Source organism: Engraulis encrasicolus, chromosome 22 (assembly GCF_034702125.1).
Source record: "Engraulis encrasicolus isolate BLACKSEA-1 chromosome 22, IST_EnEncr_1.0, whole genome shotgun sequence".
NCBI classification, from domain to species: domain Eukaryota; kingdom Metazoa; phylum Chordata; class Actinopteri; order Clupeiformes; family Engraulidae; genus Engraulis; species Engraulis encrasicolus.
The window spans coordinates 35533102-35544341 of NC_085878.1; positions in this window are offsets into that span (position 1 = coordinate 35533102).

Consider the following 11240-nt stretch of genomic DNA (forward strand, 5'->3'; position numbering starts at 1 on the left):
CCATTGACGAGTCTTTTGAAGAAAGGGGTGAAGTTTGTGTGGACAAGTGGGTGTGAGAAGGCATTTAATCAGATTACGGCTATTCTGTCATGTGAACCTGTGCTGGCGGCCCCGAATTTCAGTGTTCCCTTCAAGTTAGCAGTGGACGCCTGTGACGTGGGAATAGGGGCGGTGCTGTTGCAAGCTGATTCAGCGGGGCTGGACAAGCCTGTCGCATACTATTCCAAGAAATTGAACCGGCATCAGAGAGCTTACTCTACCATTGAGAAGGAGGCATTGGCTCTGGTGTCGGCGGTACAACATTTTGAGGTTTACTTGTCGGGGTCGCCTGCAGATGTGGTGGTTTATACTGACCACAACCCGCTTACGTTTCTGGCCAAGTTCAAGACTGCAAATCAGAGGGTGTTTAGGTGGGGCTTGGTACTCCAGCCGTTTAGCCTGGTCATCAAGCATGTGGCTGGTAGGGCAAATGTGGTGGCCGATTCCTTGTCTAGGCTGCTTCCGAAGGGAGATACTTGAGGTGTTGATGGGTCTCAGGACCTAGGTGCGTAGTAGTCTTTTGATGGGGAAAAAGGGGAAAAATAAATTAAAAATGTACAAAAGTTAGGGAGGGAAAAAAAAGGGTAGAGATTTATTTTTATTTTTTTTCTCTTGTAAGGGGGGAAGGATGTTAAGATGCTAGGTCACAGACTAGACATCACACTAACCCTTTCAATCCACACGGGGGCACTGCTTGACCGTTTGGAATGTGGCTCCCATAAAAGGGGTCACGGGGTGAGTCAAAGGTCAGCGAACTAGACCTTCCGGGTCGGCAGGTAGGCTAACAGAAGTTAGCCTGAGAGCGTTGGCAACGCAGAAGATCATTCGCCGGAAAACTCAGGTCTGGGATTAAGCCCAGGTACAATGGACTTTACGGAATTTCCAGGAGTGCACCGTGTTTCCCCCCCTTACCTTTGAACGTGGAGGAGAGCCCGTAGGTCGACGGGAAACCGCTTGCGCTGGCGGCATCTGCGATCGATGCACCGATGCCCGATTCCCCAGGTAAGTGGTGCCCCCCGACACGCATCCAACAGGTTAGATAACGTACATACTGCCGAACACGTTAATGCATACATAAATGTTAGGAGTTAGAGGGCGGAGTATCTAACATCCTAATACATGCAAAAACAGCTTCTCTATGGTTGAATGTTGCTTGAAATTACTCACGAAACAATTTTAAAAAGGACAACCGTGTTGCAACCCTCGCAATTCCTTCACGACTTCCATGATGTTAATAGCGTGGGGAAGGGGAAAGGCGAAGGGCTAAGGCAGGGGTGGGGAACCTACGTCTTGAGGGCCCTTTACGGTTGTATACGGCCCCCGATATAATTTGAATGTTATGCGACTTTAAATGAAATATGACGTATTTTGTAAATTAATCTTAGAAATTAGATTTACAATAGGCCAACAATTAAGTTATATTCAGGGGACCTAGAGAAGGTGGGGTCTGTTTTAAAGTGTCTGCCTTCAATATAGGCCTAAAGTGCAGGGGGCAATCCTGGTTTGTGTTCATAGTACGGCCCTTGGAGGATTTTAACGGCCCATGGAGGATTTTGAAGTGGCCCCTCGACAGAAAAAGGTTCCCCACCCCTGGGCTAAGGGGTGAAATGGGTTTCAGCCTGTGAGACTCTAGTCTTGTCAATAAAATCCAAGGTTGAACCCGCTTCTATTCTTGTTTGCTACATTAAGTGTGTATAAAAGATATAAGGTGAACTATGCTTCATCCAGGCAACAGAGAACATTACATCTATCCTTTCATAATGTTCTCAATGTATCGCTGAAGATAACCTCTTCCTTTGTTTGTAAGGGAGGGGAGAGGAGATTTTCATATTGAGATCATGAATCACAATGACCTCATCCCTGACGCTGCTGAGAGGAGGCAGATATGCCATGGTTGATCTCTTAGCATTATCATTTACAACATACTTTTCTGTTGTTGATTGAATGATTGTCAGGGCCAATTCAAAGACATTTTAAACTCTTTTAACATCAGTTAATACTCACATATAAAAGCCAAAGTGAAAATGTTACTTTATTGTGAAAAAATGTACAGGTGTTAGCACAGAAGACTGAAATTCATTTGACCATAAAATATTAAATGTTCCAAAAACAACCAAATGGCTGGTAGCTCAGTTGTCATCCATGTATTCTTTACCAGCATGTTAGGTGCTCTTTCTTCATATAAAGTACCTGTAGTCCTACTGTGGAAAATGTGTTGATTGCAGTGACTGATGTTTTTCAGGTGTGAAATGGCTTGGGAAGTGCGTTTCATGTTCATGTGTTAGCTATTTCAATGACATGCTGCAGGGTCTGAACACAAAAAGTGGTTAACTTGTGTCGCTCCTGAGTCCTGACTGTATTCTTTTATTCCTTTAATGAAGTTACTTCCGTGTTTTTTTTTCCTCCACTTTTACAGCACTTAAACTGTACAGCAGGCAGCACTGTAAGTTAGAATTAACAATCAATAGCAGTTTAAGGTACATTGAACCATGTAATTCTCCCATTACTGACCCTGTCCATTCCATTAGGCAATCGGATCAGGGTCAGTTCATATGTGAAATAAATTACACAAAATAAGGGTGTGAAATAGCAGAGCCTAGAGAGAGAGTCCAATAGACATGCACAAGTTTTACTGTGTTAATTCAACACCTAGAGTAGAGAGTCGATTTAGTAACATCTTCCAGAGTGTGTTTGGTCACAGAGTACTCTTTTGCTTCTTTTCCACTGCCGGTTTACTGGTAGGCCTACAGCCAACAGCTCACTTTTTGCTTTTCAGATAGGCACGACGTAGCTCAATCGTAAAGCAAAATGCGGCAGCCGAGTTACACTGCGTCAAACTGTAGGCCTACCAGAAAACCGGCAGTGGAAAAGAAGCATTTAAGTGTTGAACTAACACTGCATGTTTTTTACTGTGAGTTTCCAAGATGAAAGCTATTTCAGGGATTAGGGGGACACTGAAAAGACAACTGGAACAGTGGGATGACAAGATACATTTGCTGATCACCTTCTTTAAGGTTATCTTTTTTTAAATCAAAAGAAATAAAGGATTATGTAAAAGTCACAGTTGATCCTTTCAGCCTTCATTTTCCAAATCCATCATCCTATATGCAGTATACATGGATTGCTTTGTTTATCTGACATATTGTAAAATCAGATCCCTGTAGAATCAATCCTAAAAACATTTCTGAGGCCTAGACTACCAGTCCGGCCAGCAGACTACAACTTGGCATTTGGCCCTGCAACTGTTTGTGCACAAACGTCGCAGCATGACATGGATAGATTTGTATTGCATTACTTACATGGCAATCAATTGATCACATGTTTATTTGCAGCTAAGATGGATAGATGGTTCCCCATCTGCTCTGCGCTATGATTTCCCCTGAGAAGAACAAGTACTAAATCAAATGCCATTAATTGCATCTTCCACATCACAGCCAAGCGTGTGGTATATGTACCAGCAGGATAATTGACCATGGTCTGTCAATTAGCGTAGCCCGCAGAATACATATGTTTGTTCATGGGATGTGATGAATGTAATTCTAAACTACACTATATCATTGCTATGGTCAGAATTTACTTCATCATCCTACTTTATTGTATTTATGCGTTTAAGTATTAGAATCATTGCACAATTAGTTTTCCATCACAACATCACTCATCTGCATAGTCATTCTATATAGCCAGCCATAAATCTTCTGAAGCAGATTACGCTGCACAAAGCACAGCCATAGTCCACAATACAATCAATAGTTCACTTTATCCATGTACACTCCTAAACCAGAGACAATTTGCATCACATTGACAGCAGAACTATGGCCATGAGAGGTATTTTTTTCATTTCATCAAGTGGAATGGGTTTTTTGTTAATGTTAATGGGCTTTTTGGGCTTTTTGCTTTAACACTTCATCTTCTTCAAACTATCAAACTTTGGCTGGTAGAAAGGCTGAATGACCAGTGACTTGGGGAAGGTAAAATCACCAGCAGCCACATAGGCCAGGGAGCAAAAAAAGTAAATGAAAAGTCCTGCTCGAACCAAAATATTATTTGTCAGGTAATGTATCACATTTCTCAGACCCTCCAGTAGCAGGGTCTCCTGACAGACCCAGTGATGGCAGTTATCCTCTCCACCCTCAGTTGGGCCTTAGCGCCCTTTCTCAGGGACACCGACAGGGGGGGGGGACAAAGGGGGCAGTTGTCCCGGACCTAGGGACAGAGAGGGCTCAGAATTGGGTTCTCATTACATTGTATTGGGTAGGGGGGGCCTTTCAGACCACTTTGTCCTGGGCCCAGCCAAAGCTGTCAGTGGCCTTGCTCATTCTCATCACTTATTTTGGTCAATTGTCCCCATCCCTCCCCCCAAGCTCTGGGAGACATTGATCATAGTGACCTCTTTCAACTGCTGCTTTGAGGTTGATCAGCCTGGACGTAAAACAAAGGGCTATTTGGAAGGAGTATACATAGTCCAAATAGATGCTTGGGTCTCTTGCCAAGTATTGAATTTTCTGTTTGTGTGTGTGTGTGTGTGTGTGTGTGTGTGTGTGTGTGTGTGTGTGTGTGTGTGTGTGTGTGTGTGTGTGTGTGTGTGTGTGTGTGTGTGTGTGTGTGTGTGTGTGCGTGTGTGTGCGTGCGTGTGTGTGTGCGTGAGTGTGCATGTGCGCATGCGCGGGCGTGCTTGTGTGTATGTGTGTGTGTAGTCTTTCTGCCTGCCTGCTTGCCTGTGTGTGTGTGTGAGTGAGTGTGTGTGCATGCTTGCTTGCATGCGTGTGTATGCCTGCGTGCGACGCCGTGCTTGTGTTCCATGTGTGAGTGCAACTGGGCAAGTGTGGGAGTGTGCTTTAGAAAGCGTGGGAAAAGGGATATGTTGAGAGAACATGGGCATCAGCAGTGCAATATATAGGAGCGGCCGGCCAGGGACCAGGGAGGGAGAGACTGTCAATAATAGAGTGTGGAGCGAGACTACTGACACACACACACACACACACACACACACACACACACACACACACACACACACACACACACACACACACACACACACACACACACACACACACACACACACACTGGACTCCCACACTGGGATACTTGGCCTCCTCAACGCCACCCCCCCCCCTCCTCCTTTAATGCTGACCCCTGGAGGGCTGGGGGTGTATCTCAGCATCTCAGCACTGACTGATTAACAGGTGCTGAAATAGGAGAGAGCGCAGTAGCATGCAGTAGCCTGGTGGGATCACTATGGTGGAAACAGGGACACCCTGCTGTGATGATGCCCATTAGAGACACAGATAAGCGGCGAAGCCCCCCTACAGGTACCTGCTATGGCCCATGCAGCCCATTGCAACACCCATAGGGAGATGATGGTGAGTGACTGCAAGCACATCTAGGGGGATGATGGAGAGAGAGAAGAGAGAGAGAGAGAGAGAGAGAGAGAGAGAGAGAGAGAGAGAGAGAGAGAGATGGAAGGCCTGGGGGAGGTTGGACGGAGTGGTGGTGGAAGGATGGAAGAAGAAGAAAGAAGAAAAGCAAGTAGGGCGTAGACCGTGTGAGGGAGAACGTGTGAGAGAGAGAGAGAGAGAGAGAGAGAGAGAGAGAGAGAGAGAGAGAGAGAGAGAGAGAGAGAGAGAGAGAGAGAGAGAACTACCAGCAGTCACCCCTGGATATCTGTTGCCATGGACACCGTGTAAGCCGACTTGAGGCGCTCTGAAGGAAATCTTTCGACCAATGTTTTTTTTTTTGCACTTGCACTTGCACGTCCTCTGGCTTTTCCGCTTCCCTTTGACAATTTTGCTCACTGAAACAAACAATTCAATCAGTATCTCGCTCTCTCCCACACTGCATTTTACACGCTCACCCTCTTTCTTTCTCTCTCTCACACACACATACAAAAAAAAACACAACACAAAGACATCATACGTATAAACAAAGAGACAGCTCAAATGCACAACACTCTCCAATCTCCACAAACCGCCTCTGGTTCTTGAAACTGAATATGCTCTGTAAGACACTCAAAAGGCAGAGCTAAGAAGAAGCGCTGTAGCTGTGCTGTAACGGCTGCACATTGTTTCTTCTGAGAAGCTCCTTGCCTTGGATGCCAAGCAGCCCCTTAGTAAGCACATTAGGTGCCCAGAGCAATACTGCTTCGGAATGCATTTTCACAGAGCCTGACAGGATTGGGAATGTTACACTAACCATGCCACGTACTAGTCGCATATCCCTCCCTCCCTACACTAGCCACGTACTAGTCCCATATCCCTCCCTCCCTACACTATCCATGCTACTACGTACTAGTCCCATATCCCTTCCTCCCTACACTAACCATGCTACTACATACTAGTCCCATATCCCTTCCTCCCTACACTAACCATACCACGTACTAGTCCCATATCCCTTCCTCACTAACCATACCACGTACTAGTCCCATATCCCTTCCTCCCTACACTAACCATGCTACGTACTAGTCTCATATCCCTTCCTCCCTACACTAACCATGCCTCGTCTCCTGGTACAGTAGGCTACACACACTGTATCCCTTCCTCCCTCTCTTCTTCTCCTTTTAGAGGCTGTCATTCTTTCTCCTTCGGTATCGCTTTCTGTTATATCTCCTTCTTCTTCTTCTTTTTCTTCTTCTTCTTCTTCTTCTTCTTCTTCTTCTTCTTCTTCTTCTTCTTCTTCTTCTTCTTCTTCTTCTCTCTCTCTCTCTCTCTCTCTAGTCCAAATAGATTCTTGGGTCTCCTCCCAAGTTGTTAGTGATTGTGTGTCTGTGTTTCTGTTAGTGTGGGTGAGTAGCAGTAGTAGTAGTGCATGGGTGAGTGTGTGTGTGTGTGTGTGTGTGTGTGTGTGTGTGTGTGTGTGTGTGTGTGTGTGTGTGTGTGTGTGTGTGTGTGTGTGAGTGCGTGAGTGTGTGTGTGTGTGTGTGTGTGTGTGTGTGTGTGTGTGTGCGCAAGCAAGAGCATGTTTGTATATGATTGATAGAGAGAGAGAGATTGTGTGTGTGTGTGTGTGTGTGTGCACGTGCACGTGCACGTGCACGTGCATGTGCAGGCTTGCGTGCGTGCGTGCACAAAATATGTGTGTGCTTCTGAGGCGTGAATATGTGTGTGTGGGCCTGTAAGTGTCCTGGATTTAACAAGCTAGTCGTTGCTGATGTGTATGATTAATCAGGGTGAGATTGCAAGGTCCCTGGCTAATGTCAGGGCTGCATAGAGGAGGGGAGGGGGGTGATAATTTGTATGACAATGGTCCATGGTGACACGCCAAATGTTAATGTTTTGTGCATAATTTAAAGTGATTGTTATGGTGTTATTAGTTCCGCTATCAGGAATAGGGTAGTGGTAGGACGCTCATGGAATTTCAATATACCTTTGCATTACTCCATGAAATGGTTTCACTTATAGAGAATTTCCCTCCAGTGTGTAATATGATGTGGTTCTCAACAGGGTAAAATAAATGTATGAAATAAGCTCAAATTTTACAACCAATAATAAGAACGTTATTCGTAGAACTGCAGAAATTATAAACCATCAACAGGACAAGCACAGACAGCACACTGCATTATGTCTACACAAAACCTTGAAAAAGTCAAGGCTCAAAATTGAAGGCGCAGTATTGCTAATGTAAAAATGAAACAAAACGGTTTATCTCGAAACACTGCAACAGCTAATCGCCACTGTAAACACACACAGTAGGTCACCATTGCAGCCAGGACTAATAATAGAGATGTTGGATCCAATCGGCTTATAACTGTGCAAACCACTGGATCCAGGAGATTGGGTACTGTCGGTTCTATAGGCTACAGCAGCCACCCAGCATGCATAACTGTAGTGCAGTGGTTCTTAACCTGTGGTGCGGGCACCCCCTGGGGGTGCGCCAGACATTACAGGGGGTGCGTGGAATATTGTTTGTGTTGAGGTTGTGACCCAAATTCAGCTTGGGAACATTTGGCCAAATCTAAACCAAATTAAAACACCTTTTGGTCCCCATTTCAAGTCATTAAGATTTTCATTAATATCTCGAGCAAAAATCATTGTGACTCATCACTGAAATCCTTGTTAGTCCTTATACACGTTATACACGTTGAGTTGGGGGTGCGCGGCTAATCTTGGGAACAGGTATAAGGGGGTGCACTGAGCATAAAAGGTTAAGAACCACTGCTGTAGTGCATGAGATGGGGATCTCTGAGAACATGCTCAGGGAAGCCAATAGGTAGGGCGGGGGTGGGAGGACCAGGGTGTCAGTTGTATTCAGGTATTAGATGGGGGGTGGGGGTTAGATGGGCTTTGTCCCAGACCAGGCCAATACTGTCATCAGCGGCCCTAGAAATGCTCACAGTATTTTCGTGTAGATGTTGTATTGCATGTGTACAGGGCCGCTGACAGCTTTTACCGGGCCCAGGACAGAGTCATTTGAAAGGGCCCCCCAACCAGTACAAACAAGGTAATGAGGACCCATTTATGGGCCCGCTCGTTCCCTTGGCCCGGGACAATTGACCCCTTTGTCCTGCCTCGTCGGCTTCCCTGCATGTGTATGCCTATGGTGGTCAGAGTATTTTTCTTTTTTGCTGCAGTCAGTCAAGCAGTAGAGGAACAACATGCATTTCTCTCTCGCAATTCTGCCTCACTCACTCTCTTTGCCTCTCTCAATTTCTCTCAACATGCTCACTCTTGCACTCTCACTCTCACTCTCACTCTCACTCTCTGTGTGTGTGTGTGTGTGTGTGTGTGTGTGTGTGTGTGTGTGTGTGTGTGTGTGTGTGTGTGTGTGTGTGTGTGTGTGTGTGTGTGTGTGTGTGTGTGTGTGTGTGTGTGTGTGTGTGTGTGTGTGTGTGTCTCACTGAGAGATCTCTAATCCCAGTTCTTTGATTGCCTCAGCCGCAGCAGAGAGAGAGAGAGAGAGAGAGAGAGAGAGAGAGAGAGAGAGAGAGAGAGAGAGAGAGAGAGAGAGCAGAGAGATTCTGTGATTACAGTCTCCCGCGGAGATGGCTGCCTCTGCCTCCAACCCCACGGTGATGTGAAGGGTGTCAGAGTCACTTAGGTCACACAGGTAGGGAGATCAGAGATGGAGCACTGTGCCCTGGCCTTTTTTACCTGATTTAAGTGATTGACAATGGGTCTTCGCACAACTCAAAGGCATTTCTTCACATTTAGAAGGCCATTCAAGTCCGGCCTGTCGAGAGAAGTGTGAAAAAACATTGGTTAGACATGGATCTGTCAGCAGCGCAGCAGTTAGCTTTCGAGATTTCTTATGGGGACTTGGAACGCGCCGGTATACAAGGAACGCGAAGGGCATAGAATGTCAGGTATTGATCCAGTATTGAGTCATTATTGATCTGTGTTCACAGATGTTCCTGGGGATCTAGAGAATGAGAAATGCATCAGAAGACTGTTATTTCCTGAGGATACAGTAGTTTGCGCTTTCTAGCTTTAGAGAATTTACGGTGTGGAAAAAAACAATAAACAAACCTTTTTTTTTAGTAGAGAAGATGTTTGCAAATCAAATTTTTAAAATCCTGTGGCCGTGAGGGAAACTGCATTGGAAATTGTTCTCGATCACAAATACCAAAACCGATTCTCAATGACTTCATCTTTGAATGCCCTTTTCAAAAGCGCGTGGGTTTTGGGTGCTTTGCTGTCCGGCAGTCAGGCAAATGATTTTTTACTAATGCAATCAAAGCCTTTGGCATGGAGGCAGTTTACCACCATTCATTATTCATCGCTGACTATCTGTAAGACCTGCGTAATTGGGGTGTATGAGGTGTAATGTCGCCTTAGGCTTGTCCCCCCCCCACCTCCCCATGTCATAGTGTTTTGCTCCTCCCTTGTGTTTGACTGGCCTGGGGGGGCTTTTATGCACCTTTAGTAAACTACACCCAGGTCTCTGGGGTGTGTGGCGGACCGTATTACATGATTTATTAATGTATCTGAATGCTCCGCTGCCATACCATGCCAGAGGGGTGCTTGGTGTTGGCCAGTGAATCATTCATTCATGGATGCTTTTTTCTAATCCAAAATGGGGTATGAACGGCCAAGGGTATTGTGCTGTTATGATACTGTCTGTGTATGGCACCTCAGAATTTTACACTCTCTTTTGCTTGCCTTGTTTTATCCAGAGGCTTTTTTTATGGACTACCCTTTCCACCACCACCACCAGCACTACCACCACCACCACCACCACCCTTTCCTTTCTTTCAAAAGGTTGCACACTGCCTTGCCCTCAGCCATCAATACACGGCACACTTCCCGCCGGGTGTTAGCAAACAGGTGTTTGCAGCGTATCATGCTCTGCAGTGTGGGTGCATGCATCTTCATTATCTCGGGTGACCAGGGTCTGTCTGCTCCCATACACTTCCACGGTGCTCCATACTGCTGGGGATACACTACACACCGTACCTCACCTCAGTAGTGCATATAATATTGGAGGGGGAGGGAGAGAAAGAGAGAGAGAGAGAGAGGGAGAGAAGGGGAGAGAGAGAGAGAGAGAGAGAGAGAGAGAGAGAGAGAGAGAGAGAGAGAGAGACAGAGACAGAGACAGAGACAGAGACAGAGACAGAGGGACAGAGAGATGTACCTCACCTCTGAGAGAGAGAGAGAGAGAGAGAGAGAGAGAGAGAGAGAGAGAGAGAGAGAGAGAGAGAGAGAGAGAGAGAGAGAGAAAGAGAGAGAGAGAGAAAGAGAGAGAGAGAGAGAGATGGCTAGATCATATCTGGGATCAATATGCTATCTAAAGTAATGGGTCAGGATGATATTTTGTGGTAACTGTTGGGCCGTTGGTTATTGCACAGCCTCTTATCACACTTGCTCATGCCGCACACGAGCACGACCAGAAATAGAAGAGGGGGATGGAGAGAAAACGAGAGAGAAATTCCACTTTGCACTATATTATGTACCACATACCATTTTGGACCATTGTTGCTAACACATGCAGTCAATTTTTTGCATCATTCCATGCTTTCTCTTGCTCCCAGCTCTGAGGAAAAAACTCTTTCAATCCTATCTTAAATTTAATCAGCCAGCATGCCAAGCTCCCCTTAACCAGCTTCAAGATTGGACAGGAATATCAATAAGAGAGGGTGTTCCCTCATCATATGGCAGGTATAGATTAATCAGGAGCAGACCTGTTTAGCATCTGGTTGCACATGCAGATAAATGACTGCATATTGCCTTCTATTGGGGTAACAGATGCGCTGCATGTCACATGAAGTTATC